This window comes from Zalophus californianus, chromosome 7 (assembly GCF_009762305.2).
Source record: "Zalophus californianus isolate mZalCal1 chromosome 7, mZalCal1.pri.v2, whole genome shotgun sequence".
Taxonomy (NCBI): Eukaryota; Metazoa; Chordata; class Mammalia; order Carnivora; family Otariidae; genus Zalophus; species Zalophus californianus.
Genome location: NC_045601.1, coordinates 43,096,230 through 43,106,155, shown reverse-complemented (window position 1 = coordinate 43,106,155; position 9,926 = coordinate 43,096,230). Strand labels below are relative to the sequence as shown.

Below are 9,926 nucleotides of genomic sequence, written 5' to 3'. Positions count from 1 at the left end.
TCTAAGGATAGTGTGTCATATCACAGGGGGAGGTTATGGACAACAGTAGCATGGTCTGCTATCCTGGTGCGTTTAATTCCAAATCCAGCGTAATAGTTTCCATTTTATATATGTGTTCTCTGTGAATTTAAACTTGTTATTCATAGCAGGTTCTAGGTGTATTCTGTGGCGATTCCTGAAAGATTTGTCTATCCCTTTCATTTGAAGTAATTTTTCTGTGTTATCAACAGTTCACACAAACATCAAGCTTTTCCAGAATTTATATTTTAATCTCTGTTATATTAACAGATTGTAAGTGAAGAGTGACTGCAAAGACTAAGACTATCAGGCCTTACTTACCTGGTCAGGTGAACGCCCTCCCCCACTCCTGCCCCACTGGGACATTATTTCTATAGTTTGCTCCTTGGAGTCTGAAGAGGTCTGTTGTAACAGAGGGTCACTATGAGGTCCAAGTATTTATGAAAAGGCTGCTTTTGGAGATTTGTGAGGCACACCAGCCTATTAAAATCTCTGAGGAGTCCTGCAGTAGAGCAAGTTGTTTGATCCACTGTTTTTCTCTTTTGTTGCATAATACCTATACCTGGTATCTTTGTGTTTGATGAAGCATGTTTTACGAAACTTTGCTCTGGATTACAATCCCTCAGCCAGGGGCAAGAAAAAAACCTGAAATTGCGTTTAACAAAGTTCTTAGAGTTGATTTAGAATGAGAAGAATTGGGTTTGAGCTTTCATGCTGCAGTTTTACAGCTAGAAAGCATTGGGCAAGTTATTTCATTTCTCTAAGTCTCAGATTCCTTTTCTGTAATAGCATAAAATACCCAATACGTATCTCCATGTTTTCATAAATATTATATAAACTAGTATCAATGAAATGATATATAATAAGCCAGTGGTTGATATTTATTGATCCAATACTTCCCTCATAGATTCACTGGGGACAATAAGAACAGCAACCCCAGAATTGAAAAGCAGACTCATTATATTGATATGTGGCAAGTAGTCATTGGTTATAGTTCATCAAGAAATGGTTAAATGATGATAGGAGGCTCCCATTTAAAAATGGACAGGGTATAATATTTTAGGGAAATACCACAAATGTTCCTTTAGATCAAGATCTCTTTCTTACACATATTTGAACATCTGCATTTTATACTAAGGTCAGGACATACTGAGATCTCTAAATTTCTGCTTAATATTTTCAGTGTTAGTTAACTGGTGCTTTCTTTATTTAGAGTAATTTTTCTTTAAAAATTCTAGATTAACAGTGTTGTACTCTTTGAAAAAATAATACTGTCAAACAACTTAAAATATGATTTTTTAAATAAGATTTTATTTATTTGAGAGAGAGAGAGAGAGAGCAGGAGAGATCATAAGCAGGGGGAGAGGCAGATGGAAAGGGAGAGGCAGACTTCCCCACTGACTAGGGAACCCAATGCGGGTCTCAATCCCAGGACCCTGGGATCATGACCTGAGCTGAAGGCAGACGCTTAACTGACTGAGCCACCCAGGCACCCCTAATGTCTAATTTTTATATAGGTTACAAATAGAATATAATATGTAACATACATATTCATTAACAATGAAAGTATAGGAATTATATTTATTCATAATGAATATATTTGTGATATCCTATTGAGAAAAAAGAGCAGGTTCTCAAATAATATAAAGACATATTTATTTAAAAATATATACACAAATAAAAAATTGGCCAAAAACTTAGTGTTGATTTTGTCTGGATAGTGAAATTGTGGTTAGTTCTTATCTGATTGCATTTGCTTATCTTTATGTTCCAGTTTTCCTGCCATCCATGTATAATCCAGTGTGGAATACTTCATACCAACATAACTAAAAATAAAATCTTTACCCTGATATTTTTGACTGTCTTAGTCCATCTGGGCTCCTGTAAAAAAGATACTACAGATTGGATAGCTTATTAGCAACAGAAATGTGTTTCTCACTTTTCTGAAGACTGAGAAGTCCAAGATCAAGGGGTTGGCAGATTCAGTGTCTGTGAGGGCCCACCCTCTGTTTTATAGATGGCACCTTCTCACTGTGTCCTCACGTGGTGGAATAGGGATGAGTTAGGGATCTGTGTGGGGTCTCTTTTAAAGAACACTAATCCCTAGGGGTCCCTGGGTGGCTCAGTCAGTTTTTTGGTTGCTCAAATTCCTTTCAGGCCCTCTGCCTACTTGCCTCCCTGAGTGTCATAGTCTCTGAGGAGAGAGTGGACTGTTTCTCATCCAATCAGTCAAGTTCTTACCCGAACCGGATTTTTTGAAAGATAAAACATATACATCAACGAACATCTGAAACCCATTAATCTTAACACCCCATGGGACTCTTTAAAAAGTTTCTGCCTCATATTTCAAGTAGTTAAGCAAAATGAATAAAATGAAAAGAGAGTAAGAAGGACCTTGTAAAAACTGTGAACAGTTTTGTAGATTGTCTTTCAGCTGGGGTCTCTAAGCAAACATGGCTCTAAGCTTTTTAATGATTATTCAGTATTGATGCCATGCCATTAGTGACATAGAAGGGATATAAACTGTTCTCAGCATACCATCTCTTACAGATAAATCTTAGAAGGTACCAAGAAGGACTCATCAAATATTACCTGGGAGACATGGCCTTGAAAGCATAACCTGTGAACATAATCCGTCTGAGACAGCACTTAACTCCAGGTAAGAGATAAATGACATAGCCAATAATGCACAGAGAAATTTTATTATTGAGAAATTTTATTATTCTCCTTTATTCAGACTTTCTTTTGTCAGAGAGAACAAGATCACAGGCTAAAAGTTACTTTCCCATAGCTCCTCCATAGCACTCTACTATAGGTCATTGTGTTTTATTCAATGATGAGGAGGGTGAGGGTGAGGAAGAATCTTGAGTTAACATGACTGTCAGATTATTAATTCCTTTAAAGTCCTTGTGATTTGTTGCCCTTAAAAAATTAATGAAGTATTCATGTTACACTGGTATGGAGCAGTAAGCCTGGTAGGCTAGTTACTGGTCACATGTGGAAGGATAGACTGTTCACTGAAAGCCATGTATTTCAAAAGTTAGGTAGTTTCCAAATGCAAGCAAATTATATGATTGAATAATTTTAAAATAGATGCATTGATGCCTTTTTTTTGATTATCAAAGGGGATAGTCTTAGGCTTCTAGGCAGAGGTTTCTATTTCTCTCATTCTCTTTTACTTGTGTTTTGCTGATTAGCCAGATAAATTGTGGATTTGCAACAGTAACCCCGGCCAGGGATGGTCAAAGGGACTCAGTTCGTACCGATACTCCTCTTGTTCCCTTAGCTCACTTGCTTTGCTTTTCTGGTGCTTTTGTTGTTAGCTCCTTTTTTTTGGTCTGTTTTTTATTAATTTTTGTTCTCTGACCTCCCCCCTTTCCTTTTATTTTCTCAAGTGTCTTTCCTATGTCTTCTTACTTTTCCCATTGCTTTTTCCCCATCACGGTTCTCATCTTCCCCCCCCACATCAGCCTCAAATTCCGCGTTCGCTCACCATCTCCTCCCGGCAATGCCTGGTAGTTTCCTCCTCTCTCATTGTTTCTTTTTGGTTCATTTTCTCCCTGCCTTCTGACCCTCAAGGAGCCACTTCTGCAGAGTCTTATCTAGGGCAGGGGCTGTGACAGCAAGAGTCTCTTATGGCCTGCTTTGCTGAGATCTGGCGTCTTGACAGAATCAGAAATCAGGGTTTAATGAGAGGTGGATTTCGATTGCAGGGTAAGGGCACTGCGTGCAGCCTACTATGATGGGCACCAGGGAATGGACACAGCACATCTGTAGGTCCTGGGCTGATTGGTGTATTTCGGTGCTGAACACTTTCATGCTGATTATAACAGGGCAAAGTTAGAGTCCCTGGCCACTCCATCATTCAGCTTATGTCATACGTTCTTCCCAAATGAATTTGCACAATTTGCTGCCTTAATCTCCCCTCTCTTAAAACTCCTTCAAAATTCCAGTTACTGGGGCGCCTGGGTGGCTCAGTCGTTAAGCGTCTGCCTTCGGCTCAGGTCATGATCCCAGGGTCCTGGGATCGAGCCCCGCATCGGGCTCCCTGCTCGGCGGGAAGCCTGCTTCTGCCTCTCCTGCTCCCCCTGATTGTGTTCCCTCTCTCATTGTCTCTCTATCAAATAAATGAATAAAATCTTAAAAAAAAAAAAATTCCAGTTACTGCTTTGTGCAAATCCTTAGCACTTCTTTCTTGCTGCTGGATGAAAGTCCATTCCAACTTTTCTTTTCCTGACTCATACTCTTACCATATATTTATTGATGTTTTCTCCCAAAGTGTCCTCATTTTTTGAGAGATTCCCTCTAGATTTCCTAGAATGATTTACCTCAATTGAACAGCCCCATCCATAATCCCCAAATTTTCTGTGCCCTTGGTAAAGTTCAGCTTTATTTTATGCTTTCCCTATGTATTAATTTTAATCTCATCTTCCCTTCTCTCTAATAGTATCAGCTCTGTTTGTAAGCTTTACACCCATCTTGCCTATGTCTAGTAAACATTAATTTTTAATGAGGATATAATTTCACACTTTAAAATTTTTATGATTAAAGCAATCTTAGTGATTCTACTGATGTGTATAAATAAAAGTACTACAAGAGGCAGTGTTCATAGAAGAATTTCATAATATTATGTTAAATTTTTAAGGACTAAGTAGTCTTATCCATGCTCTTTTCCCACAAAAAGTACAAGGACAAAACACATTCTTTGGTAGTTACGGTCTCTATCCCAAGTCTGGAAGTTCAGCTTTCCTTTTAAGTGCTTCACGTGAGTGTCTTTAAAAGTGGTCTGTTGGTAGAATATACAATAGTTTCTGTGGTTTGGACCATTCAGCTCTTTCTAGGAGATGTCAGGGGCTCTTTTATATTTTTAAATGCCTTTTGTTTTTGTGCCTATGGTATAATTTCCCAGATTGGTTTTTGGACACTATGTTTAAAGTCAAAATCAAACTGGATACTTCAAGTACCCCTATTGAATAGTTGCTAGGAGAAACTGATGTTTTGGATCCTTAATAGACATTTAAGCAGACATGTTTCCTATAATACCCATGTCCTTTTCAGAGAGCGTGTTCTAACAGCCACTGCTGAGTGGACAGCCACCCATGTGACACCCACTTCAAACCAGCCACAGCTTGACATCAGTAGTCTGTGTGGCCAATCAGGTTTTTTTCTCCTAGAAATTTGGTGTTGGGACTCTCCCTAGTCAGCATTTAAATTTATAAAGGATGTTAAGCCAGAACAGGGAGTAGCAATCTTTGACTGACATGTAAATGGGTAGATAAATCTGGACAACACAGAGGGAAGATAATAGAGACATGAAGACAGAAGCAGAAAAAAGACTTGGTGGCATGGGAGACAGAGACCAAAAGCAGGCAGTGACAGACATAGAGTGACAGACACACATATACAGAAATAGAGGCAGATACATCTGTCGTTTAGGGGGAGAGACAAGAAAAGAGAGAGGAAAGCAGAGAGAGACACATTTACCTGGAATAGGTATCCCAGATCCTAACTGTTCTCCAGTTCCTGATTCCACCCTTACCATGAGGACAAAGGTAGAGCTTCTAGTGCTGAAGTGTGTTGAGTTGATTCTATTCCTTGTATCAGAAGATTCCAGCATAAGATAGAGCCTACCTCTAGTCTATGCATGTCTAATTTAGAATACCTCTCATCGTGACAGTTCTATGTTCCTCCCATGAATTAAGGGTTCATGAGTTCTGTCTCTGTATTTAGTAAGTTGCCCAAGCTCATTAGTACTCATTATCATAGTAAATCCACAATGAGGACTTTTTTACTGAATGATATTGAAATATTGCTGCCAATTTTTGTAATTTGGAGTGCTTTGTTTAATTCATTGGTTAATCAAAATAATACATCAGTGTTTAAAAAGAATTGCCTAAAAATAATTAACATTAACCGTGACAAAGATTCAAATGATGGTCTATCATGTTCTAAATGACCTATGTAAAACATGTCTTTTCCATGAAAATAACCTTACCAATTCGTTTTAAGTTAAAAAATATAAACTGAATAAACTAATTATGTGTCATATTGTCACACTAATGTTTTATTTTATTTTTTTAAGATTATTTATTTATTTATTTGTTTATTTATTTATTTATTTGAGAGAGCGACAATGAGAGACGGAAAGAGAGCACATGAGAGGGGGGAGGGTCAGAGGGAGAAGCAGACTCCCTGCCGAGCAGGGAGCCCGATGCGGGATTTGATCCCGGGACTCCAGGATCATGACCTGAGCCAAAGGCAGTTGCTTAACTGACTGAGCCACCCAGGCGCCCCTGTCACACCAATGTTTTAAATTACAACTTCAGTGGTTTTGTAGTTTGCTATCTCTTAACTTAAAAAGTTATTTAGATATTTTAGCTCGGTTAGAGTATAAACATAAGAACTTTATACCTATTTTTATGTAAGTACGTATATAGATAATATTAAGTAAATAATTTAAATAATACTGAGTTGTCTAATATTTTTGCCTTCAAAGAAGTTCCATGCATGGTTTAAATTTGAGAAACTTTGAATTAGGTAGTAGTTCCTAAAATGCGAGTTTGTTCTAAATTCACTTTACTTTTCCAGTTCTTTGGGTAATGTTCCTAAAGCAATGTTACCAGGTGTACTTAATATTTACTTACCTGTGGTAGGCTTCCTTCAGGGTTAAATACATTCATTTTGGACAGTTCAGGGGGAATTACTCCCTCTCTCTCCTCTACCCCAATTTTCCCATCTCTACATTTTCTTCAGTAGATTCAATCTTTTCTCTGAAAACCAAGAGGTAGCTGGTCAGTTCTCTTGGTTTGAACACTGTATCAGTGAGGCCAAGCCTGCAATGTGAAGATAGGAAATTAAGTAATTTCTATTTATGGTTAGTCTGCCTGTGATGGCTGGTCAGTGCTCCTGAAGACATTCCACTATGGTTCATCAGGGTACCCAGTGCAAATAACCCATCTCAGCTACAGGTAAAGCAACTCACTATTAGACCAAAGCATCATTTCTGTATTTGCAGTTCAGCATACCATTGTGACTTCACAGAAAAGGGATGAAAGCAGCATAAGTAATAGGAGAAATCATCACACAGAATTTAGAAACAGTGACAAGCAGTACTCTCCCTTTACATCCTTCTCAAGCCTCCAGACATCTCGGGAACAATACCTACTCTCTCTGAGACAAATATTTTGAGGTGGCCTAAAATTAGGCCCACTTCCCTATGGGTCCTAGGAAAGGTCACCCTCACAGCCTGTCCCTGTGTCGGTGTAGTTTCTCCAGAGACACAGAACAGAACCGACCAGTAATATACATATATTATAAAATATTATATTTTATATTATTTTTAATATATATTATAAATGGATACAAAATATATTTATATTTTATATAATTATAGTATATAATATTATATATGATATATAAAATATCATATCATATATACATATGGCAACATGATTCTGGACTGGCAAGTCGGAAATCTGAAAGGTAGGCGGGCAGACTGGAAACTGTCAGGAGGAACTGATACCGAGGCCAAGTTTCTTCTTCAGGGACATCTCAGTTTTGCTCTTAAGGCCTTTCCACTGATTGAGTGAGGTCCACCCACATAATCAAGGATAATCTCCTTTACTTAAAGTCAACTGATTGTAGTTGTTCTTCTGATCTAAAAAGCACCTTCACAGGAACACCTACATTAGTGTTTGTTTGGATACCTGAGTACTGAAGCCTAGCCAAGCTGACAGAAGAAACTAACCATCAGAGTCCCTAAATCTTATCCGTCTTATGCCTGCTGACTGGCAGGACCCTGGTTTCCTCTTCTAAGATGCCCACAGAATCTCTAAGAGGGGAAGATCTGATTCACATTCATTTTGAACTGCTATACCCAGCTGTTCTCATCTCTTGGTGGCTCATGGCCTCCATGCCACAGCTGTTTTCAAGTATCTTATGCTTTTATGAAATTCCTTACCCTCTGCTCAGACTGCCCTTCCAGTGGTGCTAAGGCCTTGATCTTTAGGACCTCCTTTCCCTACAACCCCCTGTATTCTCTTACCTTTGCCAGTACTTTGGCTGGTTGGATCCTTTTGCAGTGGGGGTAACTCTAACCTCTATTCTCATAGAATTTGAACCCTTTATAGACTTACCTTTATTGAATTTCTGAAGATTACCATAAAATTTTATAATGGGAGTAATAGGCGAATTACGGGTGAATCTCTTGGACTCCCTCCATATCCCTTCTTGTTCCTATTCAGTAGCAGCAGTACAGTCCCCCTTGGCAATTGGGATAGATTACCCCCAACAATATTACAAGTTCCATCTCTGTATGTCAATTCAGTGGCATAAGAGCCCTAAAGTAATAGGAAGAGTTAACTTTCAATATAATAGAATTGTGACTCCATTTCTAGTTGGAAGCATCACTCTCTTAGGAGCTTGTAATTCCAATTTTATGGAACCCAACAGTATGGGAGTAGGAAAAAAAAATCTTAACACAGAATATTTCAGGTTTCATATTGAAGGGCTACTCCCACTTCCACCCTTTGGTTCCTAGACATGAGCATGGGGCAGAATGGGGGGACAGTATCATATATTGGTCACTGGTTTACAGGACCATAATCCCACCATCCTCAGTTGATGCCATAGCTGAGCCTTCATTATGCCATCTGCTTCTAGATGATGGCACATGTGGTAAGGCCAGTGAATTCCATAAACATAAGCCCATTGCTTCTTTTGTTTCTTTATAAAGTAAGTTGCTTGGTTGAGGGTGATGTTTTGCGGAATGTCGGTGAAAAGGGCACAGATGAGAGTATATATAGATTCCTATGGTCACAGTAGCAAAGTGCTACCAACTGGGTGGCTTAACACAACAGAAACTTATTCTTGCACAGTTCTGGAGGCTAGAAGTCTGAAGTCCAAATATCAGTAGGGCCACAGTCTCTCCAGGATCTAGGGAAGAATCAGTTTCATGCTGTTCTATGAAAAGAAGGTATATGCAAAATGATCTCCAAAGGCTGAAGGAACTCTTAAGACTGACAAAAATGACTAAGCAGTATAGCTTGATGAGAAATGGTTTATTAAGGGGACTTATGGACAGAAGCTGTCTTGGGTAGTAGCAAGACCAGTAGATCTCCACGGCCCCACCTCCAAAAGACCTGCTTTTATAGTCCTAGAGGCTGGGTAATACATACTGGGGACCACCCCTGGGAGGCCATCCTAGGCAGACCACCTGGGAGGAAATGTTTGAGAATCAGTCATATCTCCAGAATAGAGCAAAGGAGTTAGGCCCCAAGGGTGTACTTAAAGGTGTGTTTAAAAATTTGGAGTGGAGGGGTGTCTCAGTCAGTTAAGTCCTAATGTTTCATGACTATTCCAAGAAATCTATCCACATACCTCTTCCCAAGAACTTCTTGTCACCAGTCCTCTAAGCTTGTTTATCAAGTCTCTGATGGACTAGGCATCTCATTAGTTTCTCCCAAGAGTCATTAGGGATCCATATCATGGAATATCTCTCCCTCCACAAAAAGTGGAAAACCAAAAAAAAAAAAACTACTTAAAATTGCCCCCTGGGAATATTTTCCTTTAGGACTGTCTTTCAGACTGCCACAGATGGGGCAGATGTCCACTTCTGGATGAGGTCAACAGCCATCAAGCAGCAGATAATTTTTCTCCTTTGGCTAGTAGTCATAGATAGCTAACTGCCCATGAGACCACAGGTATGGTTTAAGGGACTCTTGACTCAGCAGTAGGAACAGGTGCTTTGAAGTCTGATTCTGTTCAGCGGGGTTATTTGAGTTTTTTGGATCTCTCCAGGCTTTTTTAGGTATATTCCACTCCCATTTAATTATTCAATGCTGCTGCACACATCTACTTTGAGTATTTGGTTGACCAAATAATACCCAATTTATGACAAGCAGCTCAGG

At 39.0% G+C, this 9,926-nt stretch overlaps 1 long non-coding RNA gene across 1 annotated transcript in view; it reads left to right on the top strand.

Moving 5' to 3' along the window:
* The window catches only part of LOC113926267, a 30,381-nt gene continuing 20,455 nt past the window's right edge, over nt 1-9,926 (top strand). The window contains exons 1-2 of the long non-coding RNA XR_003521256.2: nt 1-66; nt 2,569-2,677. This is a non-coding gene — a long non-coding RNA (uncharacterized LOC113926267). The remainder of the gene's footprint in view (nt 67-2,568; nt 2,678-9,926) is intronic.